The sequence below is a fragment of the Oncorhynchus nerka genome, unplaced genomic scaffold, assembly GCF_034236695.1.
Source record: "Oncorhynchus nerka isolate Pitt River unplaced genomic scaffold, Oner_Uvic_2.0 unplaced_scaffold_1227, whole genome shotgun sequence".
NCBI lineage: Eukaryota > Metazoa > Chordata > Actinopteri > Salmoniformes > Salmonidae > Oncorhynchus > Oncorhynchus nerka.
Window position 1 is genome coordinate 107,345 of NW_027040111.1, and position 21,572 is coordinate 128,916.

Sequence of the window (21,572 nt, forward strand, 5' to 3'; positions counted from 1 at the left end):
AAGGACTAGTTCACCAGGGGTATATTACTAACTAAGGACTAGTTCACCAGGGGTATATTACTAAGGACTAGTTCACCAGGGGTATATTACTAAGGACTAGTTCACCAGGGGTATATTACTAACTAAGGACTAGTTCACCAGGGGTATATTACTAAGGACTAGTTCACCAGGGTATATTACTAACTAAGGACTAGTTCACCAGGGGTATATTACTAACTAAGGACTAGTTCACCAGGGGTATATTACTAACTAAGGACTAGTTCACCAGGGGTATATTACTAACTAAGGACTAGTTCACCAGGGGTATATTACTAACTAAGGACTAGTTCACCAGGGGTATATTACTAACTAAGGACTAGTTCACCAGGGGTATATTACTAACTAAGGACTAGTTCACCAGGGGTATATTACTAACTAAGGACTAGTTCACCAGGGGTATATTACTAACTAAGGACTAGTTCACCAGGGGTATATTACTAACTAAGGACTAGTTCACCAGGGGTATATTACTAACTAAGGACTAGTTCACCAGGGGTATATTACTAACTAAGGACTAGTTCACCAGGGGTATATTACTAACTAAGGACTAGTTCACCAGGGGTATATTACTAAAGGACTAGTTCACCAGGGGTATATTACTAACTAAGGACTAGTTCACCAGGGGTATATTACTAACTAAGGACTAGTTCACCAGGGGTATATTACTAAGGACTAGTTCACCAGGGGTATATTACTAAGGACTAGTTCACCAGGGGTATATTTAACTAAGGACTAGTTCACCAGGGGTATATTACTAACTAAGGACTAGTTCACCAGGGGTATATTACTAACTAAGGACTAGTTCACCAGGGGTATATTACTAAGGACTAGTTCACCAGGGGTATATTACTAACTAAGGACTAGTTCACCAGGGGTATATTACTAAGGACTAGTTCACCAGGGGTATATTACTAACTAAGGACTAGTTCACCAGGGGTATATTACTAAGGACTAGTTCACCAGGGGTATATTACTAACTAAGGACTAGTTCACCAGGGGTATATTACTAACTAAGGACTAGTTCACCAGGGGTATATTACTAAGGACTAGTTCACCAGGGGTATATTACTAACTAAGGACTAGTTCACCAGGGGTATATTACTAACTAAGGACTAGTTCACCAGGGGTATATTACTAACTAAGGACTAGTTCACCAGGGGTATATTACTAACTAAGGACTAGTTCACCAGGGTATATTACTAACTAAGGACTAGTTCACCAGGGGTATATTACTAACTAAGGACTAGTTCACCAGGGGTATATTACTAACTAAGGACTAGTTCACCAGGGGTATATTACTAACTAAGGACTAGTTCACCAGGGGTATATTACTAACTAAGGACTAGTTCACCAGGGGTATATTACTAACTAAGGACTAGTTCACCAGGGGTATATTACTAAGGACTAGTTCACCAGGGGTATATTACTAACTAAGGACTAGTTCACCAGGGGTATATTACTAACTAAGGACTAGTTCACCAGGGTATATTACTAACTAAGGACTAGTTCACCAGGGGTATATTAACTAAGGACTAGTTCACCAGGGGTATATTACTAACTAAGGACTAGTTCACCAGGGGTATATTACTAACTAAGGACTAGTTCACCAGGGGTATATTACTAAGGACTAGTTCACCAGGGGTATATTACTAACTAAGGACTAGTTCACCAGGGGTATATTACTAAGGACTAGTTCACCAGGGGTATATTACTAACTAGGACTAGTTCACCAGGGGTATATTACTAACTAAGGACTAGTTCACCAGGGGTATATTACTAACTAAGGACTAGTTCACCAGGGGTATATTACTAACTAAGGACTAGTTCACCAGGGGTATATTACTAACTAAGGACTAGTTCACCAGGGGTATATTACTAACTAAGGACTAGTTCACCAGGGGTATATTACTAACTAAGGACTAGTTCACCAGGGGTATATTACTAACTAAGGACTAGTTCACCAGGGGTATATTACTAACTAAGGACTAGTTCACCAGGGGTATATTACTAACTAAGGACTAGTTCACCAGGGGTATATTTAACTAAGGACTAGTTAGGGGTTCTAAGGACTAGGGGTATATTACTAACTAAGGACTAGTTCACCAGGGGTATATTACTAACTAAGGACTAGTTCACCAGGGGTATATTACTAAGGACTAGTTCACCAGGGGTATATTACTAACTAAGGACTAGTTCACCAGGGGTATATTACTAACTAAGGACTAGTTCACCAGGGGTATATTACTAAGGACTAGTTCACCAGGGGTATATTACTAACTAAGGACTAGTTCACCAGGGGTATATTACTAACTAAGGACTAGTTCACCAGGGGTATATTACTAAGGACTAGTTCACCAGGGGTATATTACTAAGGACTAGTTCACCAGGGGTATATTACTAAGGACTAGTTCACCAGGGGTATATTACTAAGGACTAGTTCACCAGGGGTATATTACTAACTAAGGACTAGTTCACCAGGGGTATATTACTAAGGACTAGTTCACCAGGGGTATATTACTAAGGACTAGTTCACCAGGGGTATATTACTAACTAAGGACTAGTTCACCAGGGGTATATTACTAACTAAGGACTAGTTCACCAGGGGTATATTACTAACTAAGGACTAGTTCACCAGGGGTATATTACTAAGGACTAGTTCACCAGGGGTATATTACTAACTAAGGACTAGTTCACCAGGGGTATATTACTAACTAAGGACTAGTTCACCAGGGGTATATTACTAACTAAGGACTAGTTCACCAGGGGTATATTACTAACTAAGGACTAGTTCACCAGGGTATATTTAACTAAGGACTAGTTCACCAGGGGTATATTACTAACTAAGGACTAGTTCACCAGGGGTATATTACTAACTAAGGACTAGTTCACCAGGGGTATATTACTAACTAAGGACTAGTTCACCAGGGGTATATTACTAACTAAGGACTAGTTCACCAGGGGTATATTACTAACTAAGGACTAGTTCACCAGGGGTATATTACTAACTAAGGACTAGTTCACCAGGGGTATATTACTAACTAAGGACTAGACAGGGGTATATTACTAACTAAGGACTAGTTCACCAGGGGTATATTACTAAGGACTAGTTCACCAGGGGTATATTACTAACTAAGGACTAGTTCACCAGGGGTATATTACTAACTAAGGACTAGTTCACCAGGGGTATATTACTAACTAAGGACTAGTTCACCAGGGGTATATTACTAACTAAGGACTAGTTCACCAGGGTATATTACTAACTAAGGACTAGTTCACCAGGGGTATATTATTAACTAAGGACTAGTTCACCAGGGGTATATTACTAACTAAGGACTAGTTCACCAGGGGTATATTACTAAGGACTAGTTCACCAGGGGTATATTACTAAGGACTAGTTCACTAAGGACTAGTTCACCAGGGGTATATTACTAACTAAGGACTAGTTCACCAGGGGTATATTACTAACTAAGGACTAGTTCACCAGGGGTATATTACTAACTAAGGACTAGTTCACCAGGGTATATTACTAACTAAGGACTAGTTCACCAGGGGTATATTACTAAGGACAGTTCACCAGGGGTATATTACTAAGGACTAGTTCACCAGGGGTATATTTACTAAGGACTAGTTCACCAGGGGTATATTACTAACTAAGGACTAGTTCACCAGGGGTATATTACTAACTAAGGACTAGTTCACCAGGGGTATATTACTAACTAAGGACTAGTTCACCAGGGGTATATTACTAACTAAGGACTAGTTCACCAGGGGTATATTACTAAGGACTAGTTCACCAGGGGTATATTAACTAAGGACTAGTTCACCAGGGGTATATTACTAACTAAGGACTAGTTCACCAGGGGTATATTACTAACTAAGGACTAGTTCACCAGGGGTATATTACTAACTAAGGACTAGTTCACCAGGGGTATATTACTAACTAAGGACTAGTTCACCAGGGGTATATTACTAACTAAGGACTAGTTCACCAGGGGTATATTACTAACTAAGGACTAGTTCACCAGGGGTATATTACTAACTAAGGACTAGTTCACCAGGGGTATATTATTACTAAGGACTAGTTCACCAGGGGTATATTACTAACTAAGGACTAGTTCACCAGGGGTATATTACTAACTAAGGACTAGTTCACCAGGGGTATATTACTAACTAAGGACTAGTTCACCAGGGGTATATTACTAACTAAGGACTAGTTCACCAGGGGTATATTACTAACTAAGGACTAGTTCACCAGGGGTATATTACTAAAGGACTAGTTCACCAGGGGTATATTACTAAGGACTAGTTCACCAGGGGTATATTACTAACTAAGGACTAGTTCACCAGGGGTATATTACTAACTAAGGACTAGTTCACCAGGGGTAAGGACTAGTTACAGGGGTATATTACTAAGGACTAGTTCACCAGGGGTATATTACTAAGGACTAGTTCACCAGGGGTATATTACTAACTAAGGACTAGTTCACCAGGGGTATATTACTAACTAAGGACTAGTTCACCAGGGGTATATTACTAACTAAGGACTAGTTCACCAGGGGTATATTACTAACTAAGGACTAGTTCACCAGGGGTATATTACTAACTAAGGACTAGTTCACCAGGGGTATATTACTAACTAAGGACTAGTTCACCAGGGGTATATTACTAACTAAGGACTAGTTCACCAGGGGTATATTACTAACTAAGGACTAGTTCACCAGGGGTATATTACTAACTAAGGACTAGTTCACCAGGGGTATATTACTAACTAAGGACTAGTTCACCAGGGGTATATTACTAACTAAGGACTAGTTCACCAGGGGTATATTACTAACTAAGGACTAGTTCACCAGGGGTATATTACTAACTAAGGACTAGTTCACCAGGGTATATTACTAACTAAGGACTAGTTCACCAGGGGTATATTACTAACTAAGGACTAGTTCACCAGGGGTATATTACTAACTAAGGACTAGTTCACCAGGGGTATATTACTAACTAAGGACTAGTTCACCAGGGGTATATTACTAAGGACTAGTTCACCAGGGGTATATTACTAACTAAGGACTAGTTCACCAGGGGTATATTACTAACTAGTTCACCAGGGGTATATTACTAACTAAGGACTAGTTCACCAGGGGTATATTACTAAGGACTAGTTCACCAGGGTATATTACTAACTAAGGACTAGTTAGTTCTAAGGACTAGTTCACCAGGGTATATTTAACTAAGGACTAGTTCACCAGGGGTATATTACTAAGGACTAGTTCACCAGGGGTATATTACTAACTAAGGACTAGTTCACCAGGGGTATATTACTAACTAAGGACTAGTTCACCAGGGGTATATTAACTAAGGACTAGTTCACCAGGGGTATATATTACTAAGGACTAGTTCACCAGGGGTATATTTACTAAGGACTAGTTCACCAGGGGTATAACTAAGGACTAGTTCACCAGGGGTATATTACTAACTAAGGACTAGTTCACCAGGGGTATATTTAACTAAGGACTAGTTCACCAGGGTATATTACTAAGGACTAGTTCAGGACTAGTTCACCAGGGGTATATTACTAACTAAGGACTAGTTCACCAGGGGTATATTACTACTAAGGACTAGTTCACCAGGGGTATATTACTAACTAAGGACTAGTTCACCAGGGGTATATTACTAACTAAGGACTAGTTCACCAGGGTATATTACTAACTAAGGACTAGTTCACCAGGGGTATATTACTAACTAAGGACTAGTTCACCAGGGGTATATTACTAACTAAGGACTAGTTCACCAGGGGTATATTACTAACTAAGGACTAGTTCACCAGGGGTATATTACTAACTAAGGACTAGTTCACCAGGGGTATATTACTAACTAAGGACTAGTTCACCAGGGGTATATTACTAACTAAGGACTAGTTCACCAGGGGTATATTACTAAGGACTAGTTCACCAGGGGTATATTACTAACTAAGGACTAGTTCACCAGGGGTATATTACTAAGGACTAGTTCACCAGGGGTATATTACTAAGGACTAGTTCACCAGGGGTATATTACTAACTAACTAAGGACTAGTTCACCAGGGGGACTAGTTATATTACTAAGGACTAGTTCACCAGGGGTATATTACTAAGGACTAGTTCACCAGGGGTATATTACTAACTAAGGACTAGTTCACCAGGGGTATATTACTAACTAAGGACTAGTTCACCAGGGGTATATTACTAACTAAGGACTAGTTCACCAGGGGTATATTACTAACTAAGGACTAGTTCACCAGGGGTATATTACTAACTAAGGACTAGTTCACCAGGGGTATATTACTAACTAAGGACTAGTTCACCAGGGGTATATTACTAACTAAGGACTAGTTCACCAGGGGTATATTACTAACTAAGGACTAGTTCACCAGGGGTATATTACTAACTAAGGACTAGTTCACCAGGGGTATATTACTAACTAAGGACTAGTTCACCAGGGGTATATTACTAACTAAGGACTAGTTCACCAGGGGTATATTACTAAGGACTAGTTCACCAGGGGTATATTACTAACTAAGGACTAGTTCACCAGGGGTATATTACTAACTAAGGACTAGTTCACCAGGGGTATATTACTAACTAAGGACTAGTTCACCAGGGGTATATTACTAAGGACTAGTTCACCAGGGGTATATTACTAACTAAGGACTAGTTCACCAGGGGTATATTACTAAGGACTAGTTCACCAGGGGTATATTACTAAGGACTAGTTCACCAGGGGTATATTACTAAGGACTAGTTCACCAGGGGTATATTTACTAAGGACTAGTTCACCAGGGGTATATTACTAAGGACTAGTTCACCAGGGGTATATTACTAACTAAGGACTAGTTCACCAGGGGTATATTACTAAGGACTAGTTCACCAGGGGTATATTACTAAGGACTAGTTCACCAGGGGTATATTACTAACTAAGGACTAGTTCACCAGGGGTATATTACTAAAGGACTAGTTCACCAGGGGTATATTTAACTAAGGACTAGTTCACCAGGGGTATATTAACTAAGGACTAGTTCACCAGGGGTATATTACTAAGGACTAGTTCACCAGGGGTATATTACTAACTAAGGACTAGTTCACCAGGGGTATATTACTAACTAAGGACTAGTTCACCAGGGGTATATTACTAAGGACTAGTTCACTAACTAAGGACTAGTTCACCAGGGGTATATTACTAAGGACTAGTTCACCAGGGGTATATTACTAACTAAGGACTAGTTCACCAGGGGTATATTACTAACTAAGGACTAGTTCACCAGGGGTATATTACTAACTAAGGACTAGTTCACCAGGGGTATATACTAACTAAGGACTAGTTCACCAGGGGTATATTACTAACTAAGGACTAGTTCACCAGGGGTATATTACTAACTAAGGACTAGTTCACCAGGGGTATATTACTAACTAAGGACTAGTTCACCAGGGGTATATTACTAAGGACTAGTTCACCAGGGGTATATTACTAACTAAGGACTAGTTCACCAGGGGTATATTACTAACTAAGGACTAGTTCACCAGGGGTATATTACTAAGGACTAGTTCACCAGGGGTATATTACTAACTAAGGACTAGTTCACCAGGGGTATATTACTAACTAAGGACTAGTTCACCAGGGGTATATTACTAAGGACTAGTTCACCAGGGGTATATTACTAAGGACTAGTTCACCAGGGGTATATTACTAACTAAGGACTAGTTCACCAGGGGTATATTACTAATGACTAGTTCACCAGGGGTATATTACTAAGGACTAGTTCACCAGGGGTATATTACTAAGGACTAGTTCACCAGGGGTATATTACTATGGACTAGTTCACCAGGGGTATATTACTAACTAAGGACTAGTTCACCAGGGGTATATTACTAAGGACTAGTTCACCAGGGGTATATTACTAACTAAGGACTAGTTCACCAGGGGTATATTACTAACTAAGGACTAGTTCACCAGGGGTATATTACTAACTAAGGACTAGTTCACCATGGGTATATTACTAACTAAGGACTAGTTCACCAGGGGTATATTACTAACTAAGGACTAGTTCACCAGGGGTATATTACTAAGGACTAGTTCACCAGGGATATGTTACTAAGGACTAGTTCACCAGGGGTATATTACTAACTAAGGACTAGTTCACCAGGGGTATATTACTAACTAAGGACTAATTCACCAGGGGTATATTACTAACTAAGGACTAGTTCACCAGGGGTATATTACTAACTAAGGACTAGTTCACCAGGGGTATATTACTAACTAAGGACTAGTTCACCAGGGGTATATTACTAACTAAGGACTAGTTCACCAGGGGTATATTACTAACTAAGGACTAGTTCACCAGGGGTATATTACTAACTAAGGACTAGTTCAAAAGGGGTATATTACTAAGGACTAGTTCACCAGGGGTATATTACTAACTAAGGACTAGTTCACCAGTGGTATATTACTAACTAAGGACTAGTTCACCAGGGGTATATTACTAACTATGGACTAGTTCACCAGGGGTATATTACTAAGGACTAGTTCACCAGGGGTATATTACTAACTAAGGACTAGTTCATCAGGGGTATATTACTGAGGACTAGTTCACCAGGGGTATATTACTAAGGACTAGTTCACCAGGGGTATATTACTAAGGACTAGTTCACCAGGGATATGTTACTAAGGACTAGTTCACCAGGGGTATATTACTAAGGACTAGTTCACCAGGGGTATATTACTAACTATGGACTAGTTCACCAGGGGTATATTACTAAGGACTAGTTCACCAGGGGTATATTACTAAGGACTAGTTCACCAGGGGTATATTACTAACTATGGACTAGTTCACCAGGGGTATATTACTAAGGACTAGTTCAACAGGGATATGTTACTAAGGACTAGTTCACCAGGGGTATATTACTAAGGACTAGTTCACCAGGGGTATATTACTAAGGACTAGTTCACCAGGGGTATATTACTAACTAAGGACTAGTTCATCAGGGGTATATTACTAACTAAGGACTAGTTCACCAGGGGTATATTACTAAGGACTAGTTCACCAGGGATATGTTACTAAGGACTAGTTCACCAGGGGTATATTACTAACTAAGGACTAGTTCACCAGGGGTATATTACTAAGGACTAGTTCACCAGGGGTATATTACTAACTAAGGACTAGTTCACCAGGGGTATATTACTAACTAATGACTAGTTCACCAGGGGTATATTACTAACTAAGGACTAGTTCACCAGTGGTATATTACTAACTAAGGACTAGTTCACCAGGGATATATTACTAACTAAGGACTAGTTCACCAGGGGTATATTACTAAGGACTAGTTCACCAGGGGTATATTACTAACTAAGGACTAGTTCACCAGGGATATATTACTAACTAAGGACTAGTTCACCAGGGGTATATTACTAAGGACTAGTTCACCAGGGGTATATTACTAAGGACTAGTTCACCAGGGGTATATTACTAACTAAGGACTAGTTCACCAGGGGTATATTACTAAGGACTAGTTCACCAGGGGTATATTACTAAGGACTAGTTCACCAGGGGTATATTACTAAGGACTAGTTCACCAGGGGTATATTACTAACTAAGGACTAGTTCACCAGCGGTATATTACTAAGGACTAGTTCAACAGGGATATGTTACTAAGGACTAGTTCACCAGGGGTATATTACTAAGGACTAGTTCACCAGGGGTATATTACTAAGGACTAGTTCACCAGGGGTATATTACTAACTAAGGACTAGTTCATCAGGGGTATATTACTAACTAAGGACTAGTTCACCAGGGGTAAGGACTAGTTCACCAGGGATATATTACTATGGACTAGTTCATATTACTAACTAAGGACTAGTTCACCAGGGGTATATTACTAAGGACTAGTTCACCAGGGGTATATTACTAACTAAGGACTAGTTCACCAGGGGTATATTACTAACTAAGGACTAGTTCACCAGGGGTATATTACTAACTAAGGACTAGTTCACCAGGGGTATATTACTAACTAAGGACTAGTTCACCAGGGGTATATTACTAACTAAGGACTAGTTCACCAGGGGTATATTACTAAGGACTAGTTCACCAGGGGTATATTACTAACTAAGGACTAGTTCACCAGGGGTATATTACTAACTAAGGACTAGTTCACCAGGGTATATTACTAAGGACTAGTTCACCAGGGGTATATTACTAAGGACTAGTTCACCAGGGGTATATTACTAACTAAGGACTAGTTCACCAGGGGTATATTTAAGGACTAGTTCACCAGGGGTATATTACTAAGGACTAGTTCACCAGGGGTATATTACTAAGGACTAGTTCACCAGGGGTATATTACTAACTAAGGACTAGTTCACCAGCGGTATATTACTAAGGACTAGTTCACCAGGGGTATATTACTAAGGACTAGTTCACCAGGGGTATATTACTAAGGACTAGTTCACCAGGGGTATATTACTATGGACTAGTTCACCAGGGGTATATTACTAACTAAGGACTAGTTCACCAGGGGTATATTACTAAGGACTAGTTCACCAGGGGTATATTACTAAGGACTAGTTCACCAGGGGTATATTACTAACTAAGGACTAGTTCACCAGGGGTATATTACTAACTAAGGACTAGTTCACCAGGGGTATATTACTAACTAAGGACTAGTTCACCAGGGGTATATTACTAACTAAGGACTAGTTCACCAGGGGTATATTACTAACTAAGGACTAGTTCACCAGGGGTATATTACTAAGGACTAGTTCACCAGGGGTATATTACTAAGGACTAGTTCACCAGGGGTATATTACTAAGGACTAGTTCACCAGGGGTATATTACTAAGGACTAGTTCACCAGGGGTATATTACTAACTAAGGACTAGTTCACCAGGGGTATATTACTAACTAAGGACTAGTTCACCAGGGGTATATTACTAAGGACTAGTTCACCAGGGTATATTACTAGGACTAGTTCAAGGACTAGTTCACCAGGGGTATATTACTAACTAAGGACTAGTTCACCAGGGGTATATTACTAAGGACTAGTTCACCAGGGGTATATTACTAACTAAGGACTAGTTCACCAGGGGTATATTACTAAGGACTAGTTCACCAGGGGTATATTACTAAGGACTAGTTCACCAGGGGTATATTACTAACTAAGGACTAGTTCACCAGGGGTATATTACTAAGGACTAGTTCACCAGGGGTATATTACTAACTAAGGACTAGTTCACCAGGGGTATATTACTAACTAAGGACTAGTTCACCAGGGGTATATTACTAACTAAGGACTAGTTCACCAGGGTATATTACTAACTAAGGACTAGTTCACCAGGGGTATATTACTAACTAAGGACTAGTTCACCAGGGGTATATTACTAAGGACTAGTTCAGGGGTATATTACTAACTAAGGACTAGTTCACCAGGGGTATATTACTAACTAAGGACTAGTTCACCAGGGGTATATTACTAACTAAGGACTAGTTCACCAGGGGTATATTACTAACTAAGGACTAGTTCACCAGGGGTATATTTAACTAAGGACTAGTTCACCAGGGGTATATTACTAACTAAGGACTAGTTCACCAGGGGTATATTACTAACTAAGGACTAGTTCACCAGGGGTATATTACTAAGGACTAGTTCACCAGGGGTATATTACTAATTAAGGACTAGTTCACCAGGGGTATATTACTAACTAAGGACTAGTTCACCAGGGGTATATTACTAACTAAGGACTAGTTCACCAGGGGTATATTACTAAGGACTAGTTCACCAGGGGTATATTACTAACTAAGGACTAGTTCACCAGGGGTATATTACTAACTAAGGACTAGTTCACCAGGGTATATTACTAAGGACTAGTTACCAGGGGTATATTACTAAGGACTAGTTCACCAGGGGTATATTACTAACTAAGGACTAGTTCACCAGGGGTATATTACTAACTAAGGACTAGTTCACTAAGGACTAGTTCACCAGGGGTATATTACTAACTAAGGACTAGTTCACCAGGGGTATATTACTAACTAAGGACTAGTTCACCAGGGGTATATTACTAACTAAGGACTAGTTCACCAGGGGTATATTACTAACTAAGGACTAGTTCACCAGGGGTATATTACTAACTAAGGACTAGTTCACCAGGGGTATATTACTAACTAAGGACTAGTTCACCAGGGGTATATTACTAAGGACTAGTTCACCAGGGGTATATTACTAACTAAGGACTAGTTCACCAGGGGTATATTACTAACTAAGGACTAGTTCACCAGGGTATATTAACTAAGGACTAGTTCACCAGGGGTATATTACTAACTAAGGACTAGTTCACCAGGGGTATATTACTAACTAAGGACTAGTTCACCAGGGGTATATTACTACTAAGGACTAGTTCACCAGGGGTATATTACTAAGGACTAGTTCACCAGGGGTATATTACTAACTAAGGACTAGTTCACCAGGGGTATATTACTAAGGACTAGTTCACCAGGGTATATTACTAAGGACTAGTTCACCAGGGGTATATTACTAAGGACTAGTTCACCAGGGGTATATTACTAAGGACTAGTTCACCAGGGGTATATTACTAACTAAGGACTAGTTCACCAGGGGTATATTTAACTAAGGACTAGTTCACCAGGGGTATATTACTAACTAAGGACTAGTTCACCAGGGGTATATTACTAACTAAGGACTAGTTCACCAGGGGTATATTACTAACTAAGGACTAGTTCACCAGGGGTATATTACTAACTAAGGACTAGTTCACCAGGGGTATATTACTAACTAAGGACTAGTTCACCAGGGGTATATTACTACTAAGGACTAGTTCACCAGGGGTATATTACTAAGGACTAGTTCACCAGGGGTATATTACTAACTAAGGACTAGTTCACCAGGGGTATATTACTAACTAAGGACTAGTTCACCAGGGGTATATTACTAACTAAGGACTAGTTCACCAGGGGTATATTTAACTAAGGACTAGTTCACCAGGGGTATATTACTAACTAAGGACTAGTTCACCAGGGGTATATTACTAACTAAGGACTAGTTCACCAGGGGTATATTACTAACTAAGGACTAGTTCACCAGGGGTATATTACTAACTAAGGACTAGTTCACCAGGGGTATATTACTAAGGACTAGTTCACCAGGGGTATATTACTAACTAAGGACTAGTTCACCAGGGGTATATTACTAACTAAGGACTAGTTCACCAGGGGTATATTACTAACTAAGGACTAGTTCACCAGGGGTATATTACTAAGGACTAGTTCACCAGGGGTATATTACTAAGGACTAGTTCACCAGGGGTATATTACTAAGGACTAGTTCACCAGGGATATGTTACTAAGGACTAGTTCACCAGGGGTATATTACTAAGGACTAGTTAGGGGTATATTACTAACTAAGGACTAGTTCACCAGGGGTATATTACTAAGGACTAGTTCACCAGGGTATATTACTAAGGACTAGTTCACCAGGGTATATTACTAACTAAGGACTAGTTCACCAGGGGTATATTACTAAGGACTAGTTCACCAGGGTATATTACTAAGGACTAGTTAGGGGTATATTACTAACTAAGGACTAGTTCACCAGGGGTATATTACTAAGGACTAGTTCACCAGGGGTATATTACTAACTAAGGACTAGTTCACCAGGGGTATATTACTAACTAAGGACTAGTTCACCAGGGGTATATTACTAAGGACTAGTTCACCAGGGTATATTACTAAGGACTAGTTCACCAGGGGTATATTACTAACTAAGGACTAGTTCACCAGGGGTATATTACTAAGGACTAGTTCACCAGGGGTATATTACTAACTAAGGACTAGTTCACCAGGGGTATATTACTAACTAAGGACTAGTTCACCAGGGGTATATTACTAACTAAGGACTAGTTCACCAGGGGTATATTACTAACTAAGGACTAGTTCACCAGGGTATATTACTAACTAAGGACTAGTTCACCAGGGGTATATTACTAAGGACTAGTTCACCAGGGTATATTACTAACTAAGGACTAGTTCACCAGGGGTATATTACTAACTAAGGACTAGTTCACCAGGGGTATAGTTACAGGGGTATAACTAAGGACTAGTTCACCAGGGGTATATTACTAACTAAGGACTAGTTCACCAGGGGTATATTACTAAGGACTAGTTCACCAGGGGTATATTACTAAGGACTAGTTCACCAGGGGTATATTACTAAGGACTAGTTCACCAGGGGTATATTACTAACTAAGGACTAGTTCACCAGGGGTATATTACTAAGGACTAGTTCACCAGGGGTATATTACTAAGGACTAGTTCACCAGGGGTATATTACTAAGGACTAGTTCACCAGGGGTATATTACTAAGGACTAGTTCACCAGGGGTATATTACTAACTAAGGACTAGTTCACCAGGGGTATATTACTAACTAAGGACTAGTTCACCAGGGGTATATTACTAAGGACTAGTTCACCAGGGTATATTACTAAGGACTAGTTCACCAGGGGTATATTACTAACTAAGGACTAGTTCACCAGGGGTATATTACTAAGGACTAGTTCACCAGGGGTATATTACTAACTAAGGACTAGTTCACCAGGGGTATATTACTAACTAAGGACTAGTTCACCAGGGGTATATTACTAACTAAGGACTAGTTCACCAGGGGTATATTACTAACTAAGGACTAGTTCACCAGGGGTATATTACTAACTAAGGACTAGTTCACCAGGGGTATATTAACTAAGGACTAGTTCACCAGGGGTATATTACTAACTAAGGACTAGTTCACCAGGGGTATATTACTAACTAAGGACTAGTTCACCAGGGGTATATTACTAAGGACTAGTTCACCAGGGGTATATTACTAAGGACTAGTTCACCAGGGGTATATTACTAACTAAGGACTAGTTCACCAGGGGTATATTACTAAGGACTAGTTCACCAGGGTATATTACTAAGGACTAGTTCACCAGGGGTATATTACTAAGGACTAGTTCACCAGGGGTATATTACTAACTAAGGACTAGTTCACCAGGGTATATTACTAAGGACTAGTTCACCAGGGGTATATTACTAAGGACTAGTTCACCAGGGGTATATTACTAAGGACTAGTTCACCAGGGGTATATTAAGGACTAGTTCACCAGGGGTATATTACTAACTAAGGACTAGTTCACCAGGGGTATATTACTAACTAAGGACTAGTTCACCAGGGGTATATTACTAAGGACTAGTTCACCAGGGGTATATTAAGGACTAGTTCACCAGGGGTATATTACTAACTAAGGACTAGTTAGTTACTAAGGACTAGTTCACCAGGGGTATATTACTAACTAAGGACTAGTTCACCAGGGGTATATTACTAACTAAGGACTAGTTCACCAGGGGTATATTACTAAGGACTAGTTCACCAGGGGTATATTACTAAGGACTAGTTCACCAGGGGTATATTACTAAGGACTAGTTCACAGGGGTATATTAAGGACTAGTTCACCAGGGGTATATTACTAACTAAGGACTAGTTCACCAGGGGTATATTACTAACTAAGGACTAGTTCACCAGGGGTATATTACTAAGGACTAGTTCACCAGGGTATATTACTAAGGACTAGTTCACCAGGGGTATATTACTAACTAAGGACTAGTTCACCAGGGGTATATTACTAACTAAGGACTAGTTCACCAGGGGTATATTACTAACTAAGGACTAGTTCACCAGGGGTATATTACTAACTAAGGACTAGTTCACCAGGGGTATATTACTAAGGACTAGTTCACCAGGGGTATATTACTAAGGACTAGTTCACCAGGGTATATTACTAACTAAGGACTAGTTTCAGGGGTATATTACTAAGGACTAGTTCACCAGGGGTATATTACTAAGGACTAGTTCACCAGGGTATATTACTAACTAAGGACTAGTTCACCAGGGGTATATTACTAACTAAGGACTAGTTCACCAGGGGTATATTACTAACTAAGGACTAGTTCACCAGGGTATATTACTAACTAAGGACTAGTTCACCAGGGGTATATTACTAACTAAGGACTAGTTCACCAGGGGTATATTACTAAGGACTAGTTCACCAGGGGTATATTACTAACTAAGGACTAGTTCACCAGGGGTATATTACTAACTAAGGACTAGTTCACCAGGGGTATATTACTAACTAAGGACTAGTTCACCAGGGGTATATTACTAACTAAGGACTAGTTCACCAGGGGTATATTACTAACTAAGGACTAGTTCACCAGGGGTATATTACTAAGGACTAGTTCACCAGGGGTATATTACTAACTAAGGACTAGTTCACCAGGGGTATATTACTAAGGACTAGTTCACCAGGGGTATATTACTAAGGACTAGTTCACCAGGGGTATATTACTAACTAAGGACTAGTTCACCAGGGGTATATTACTAACTAAGGACTAGTTCACCAGGGGTATATTACTAAGGACTAGTTCACCAGGGGTATATTACTAACTAAGGACTAGTTCACCAGGGGTATATTACTAACTAAGGACTAGTTCACCAGGGGTAAGGACTAGTTCACCAGGGGTATATTACTAAGGACTAGTTCACCAGGGGTATATTACTAACTAAGGACTAGTTCACCAGGGGTATATTACTAACTAAGGACTAGTTCACCAGGGGTATATTACTAACTAAGGACTAGTTCACCAGGGGTATATTACTAAGGACTAGTTCACCAGGGGTATATTACTAAGGACTAGTTCACCAGGGGTATATTACTAAGGACTAGTTCACCAGGGGTATATTACTAACTAAGGACTAGTTCACCAGGGGTATATTACTAACTAAGGACTAGTTCACCAGGGGTATATTACTAACTAAGGACTAGTTCACCAGGGGTATATTACTAACTAAGGACTAGTTCACCAGGGGTATATTACTAACTAAGGACTAGTTCACCAGGGGTATATTACTAACTAAGGACTAGTTCACCAGGGGTATATTACTAACTAAGGACTAGTTCACCAGGGGTATATTACTAACTAAGGACTAGTTCACCAGGGGTATATTACTAAGGACTAGTTCACCAGGGGTATATTACTAACTAAGGACTAGTTCACCAGGGGTATATTACTAACTAAGGACTAGTTCACCAGGGGTATATTACTAACTAAGGACTAGTTCACCAGGGTATATTACTAACTAAGGACTAGTTCACCAGGGGTATATTACTAACTAAGGACTAGTTCACCAGGGGTATATTACTAAGGACTAGTTCACCAGGGGTATATTACTAAGGACTAGTTCACCAGGGGTATATTACTAAGGACTAGTTCACCAGGGGTATATTACTAAGGACTAGTTCACCAGGGGTATATTACTAAGGACTAGTTCACCAGGGGTATATTACTAAGGACTAGTTCACCAGGGGTATATTACTAACTAAGGACTAGTTCACCAGGGGTATATTACTAAGGACTAGTTCACAGGGGTATATTACTAAGGACTAGTTCACCAGGGGTATATTACTAACTAAGGACTAGTTCACCAGGGGTATATTACTAAGGACTAGTTACTAACTAAGGACTAGTTCACCAGGGGGTATATTACTAAGGACTAGTTCACCAGGGGTATATTACTAACTAAGGACTAGTTCACCAGGGGTATATATTACTAGGGGTATATTACTAAGGACTAGTTCACCAGGGGTATATTACTAACTAAGGACTAGTTCACCAGGGGTATATTACTAACTAAGGACTAGTTCACCAGGGTATATTACTAACTAAGGACTAGTTCACCAGGGGGGTATATTACTAAGGACTAGTTCACCAGGGGTATAAGGACTAGTTCACCAGGGGTATATTACTAAGGACTAGTTCACCAGGGGTATATTACTAACTAAGGACTAGTTCACCAGGGGTATATTACTAAGGACTAGTTCACCAGGGTATATTACTAACTAAGGACTAGTTCACCAGGGGTATATTACTAAGGACTAGTTCACCAGGGGTATAACTAAGGACTAGTTCACCAGGGGTATATTACTAACTAAGGACTAGTTCACCAGGGGTATATTACTAAGGACTAGTTCACCAGGGGTATATTACTAATGACTAGTTCACCAGGGGTATATTACTAACTAAGGACTAGTTCACCAGGGGTATATTACTAACTAAGGACTAGTTCACCAGGGGTATATTACTAACTAAGGACTAGTTCACCAGGGGTATATTACTAACTAAGGACTAGTTCACCAGGGGTATATTACTAACTAAGGACTAGTTCACCAGGGGTATATTACTATGGACTAGTTCACCAGGGGTATTTTACTAACTAAGGACTAGTTCACCAGGGGTATATTACTAACTAAGGACTAGTTCACCAGGGGTATATTACTAACTAAGGACTAGTTCACCAGGGGTATATTACTAACTAAGGACTAGTTCACCAGGGGTATATTACTAACTAAGGACTAGTTCACCAGGGGTATATTACTAAGGACTAGTTCACCAGGGGTATATTTAACTAAGGACTAGTTCACCAGGGGTATATTACTAACTAAGGACTAGTTCACCAGGGGTATATTACTAACTAAGGACTAGTTCACCAGGGGTATATTACTAACTAAGGACTAGTTCACCAGGGGTATATTTAACTAAGGACTAGTTCACCAGGGGTATATTACTAACTAAGGACTAGTTCACCAGGGGTATATTACTAACTAAGGACTAGTTCACCAGGGGTATATTACTAACTAAGGACTAGTTCACCAGGGGTATATTACTAACTAAGGACTAGTTCACCAGGGGTATATTACTAACTAAGGACTAGTTCACCAGGGTATATTTAACTAAGGACTAGTTCACCAGGGTATATTACTAAGGACTAGTTCACCAGGGGTATATTACTAAGGACTAGTTCACCAGGGTATATTACTAGGACTAGTTCACCAGGGGTATATTACTAACTAAGGACTAGTTCACCAGGGGTATATTACTAACTAAGGACTAGTTCAGGGGTATATTACTAAGGACTAGTTCACCAGGGGTATATTACTAAGGACTAGTTCACCAGGGGTATATTACTAACTAAGGACTAGTTCACCAGGGGTATATTACTAACTAAGGACTAGTTCACCAGGGGTATATTACTAAGGACTAGTTCACCAGGGGTATATTACTAAGGACTAGTTCACCAGGGTATATTAAGGACTAGTTCACCAGGGGTATATTACTAACTAAGGACTAGTTCACCAGGGGTATATTACTAAGGACTAGTTCACCAGGGGTATATTACTAAGGACTAGTTCACCAGGGGTATATTACTAAGGACTAGTTCACCAGGGGTATATTACTAACTAAGGACTAGTTCACCAGGGGTATATTACTAAGGACTAGTTCACCAGGGGTATATTACTAACTAAGGACTAGTTCACCAGGGGTATATTACTAACTAAGGACTAGTTCACCAGGGGTAAGGACTAGTTACAGGGGTATAACTAAGGACTAGTTCACCAGGACTAGTTCACCAGGGGTATATTACTAAGGACTAGTTCACCAGGGGTATATTACTAACTAAGGACTAGTTCACCAGGGGTGATAGTTACAGGGGTATATTACTAAGGACTAGTTCACCAGGGGGGTATATTACTAAGGACTAGTTCAGGGGTATATTACTAAGGACTAGTTCACCAGGGGTATATTACTAACTAAGGACTAGTTCACCAGGGGTATATTACTAAGGACTAGTTCACCAGGGGTATATTACTAACTAAGGACTAGTTCACCAGGGGTATATTACTAAGGACTAGTTCACCAGGGGTATATTACTAAGGACTAGTTCACCAGGGGTATATTACTAACTAAGGACTAGTTCACCAGGGTATATTACTAAGGACTAGTTCACTACTAAGGACTAGTTCACCAGGGGTATATTACTAACTAAGGACTAGTTCACCAGGGGTATATTACTAACTAAGGACTAGTTCACCAGGGGTATATTACTAAGGACTAGTTCACCAGGGGTATATTACTAACTAAGGACTAGTTCACCAGGGGTATATTACTAACTAAGGACTAGTTCACCAGGGGTATATTACTAACTAAGGACTAGTTCACCAGGGGTATATTACTAACTAAGGACTAGTTCACCAGGGGTATATTACTAACTAAGGACTAGTTCACCAGGGGTATATTACTAACTAAGGACTAGTTCACCAGGGGTATATTACTAACTAAGGACTAGTTCACCAGGGGTATATTACTAACTAAGGACTAGTTCACCAGGGGTATATTACTAAGGACTAGTTCACCAGGGGTATATTACTAACTAAGGACTAGTTCACCAGGGGTATATTACTAAGGACTAGTTCACAGGGGGACTAGTTCACCAGGGGTATATTACTAACTAAGGACTAGTTCACCAGGGGTATATTACTAACTAAGGACTAGTTCACCAGGGGTATATTACTAAGGACTAGTTCACCAGGGGTATATTACTAACTAAGGACTAGTTCACCAGGGGTATATTACTAACTAAGGACTAGTTCACCAGGGGTATATTACTAAGGACTAGTTCACCAGGGGTATATTACTAAGGACTAGTTCACCAGGGGTATATTACTAACTAAGGACTAGTTCACCAGGGGTATATTACTAACTAAGGACTAGTTCACCAGGGGTATATTACTAACTAAGGACTAGTTCACCAGGGGTATATTACTAAGGACTAGTTCACCAGGGGTATATTACTAAGGACTAGTTCACCAGGGGTATATTACTAACTAAGGACTAGTTCACCAGGGGTATATTACTAAGGACTAGTTCACCAGGGGTATATTACTAACTAAGGACTAGTTCACCAGGGTATATTACTAACTAAGGACTAGTTCACCAGGGGTATATTACTAACTAAGGACTAGTTCACCAGGGGTATATTACTAACTAAGGACTAGTTCACCAGGGGTATATTTAACTAAGGACTAGTTCACCAGGGGTATATTACTAACTAAGGACTAGTTCACCAGGGGTATATTACTAACTAAGGACTAGTTCACCAGGGGTATATTACTAACTAAGGACTAGTTCACCAGGGGTATATTACTAACTAAGGACTAGTTCACCAGGGGTATATTACTAACTAAGGACTAGTTCACCAGGGGTATATTACTAACTAAGGACTAGTTCACCAGGGGTATATTACTAACTAAGGACTAGTTCACCAGGGGTATATTACTAACTAAGGACTAGTTCACCAGGGGTATATTACTAAGGACTAGTTCACCAGGGGTATATTACTAAGGACTAGTTCACCAGGGGTATATTACTAACTAAGGACTAGTTCACCAGGGGTATATTACTAAGGACTAGTTCACCAGGGGTATATTACTAAGGACTAGTTCACCAGGGGTATATTACTAAGGACTAGTTCACCAGGGGTATATTACTAACTAAGGACTAGTTCACCAGGGGTATATTACTAAGGACTAGTTCACTACTAAGGACTAGTTCACCAGGGGT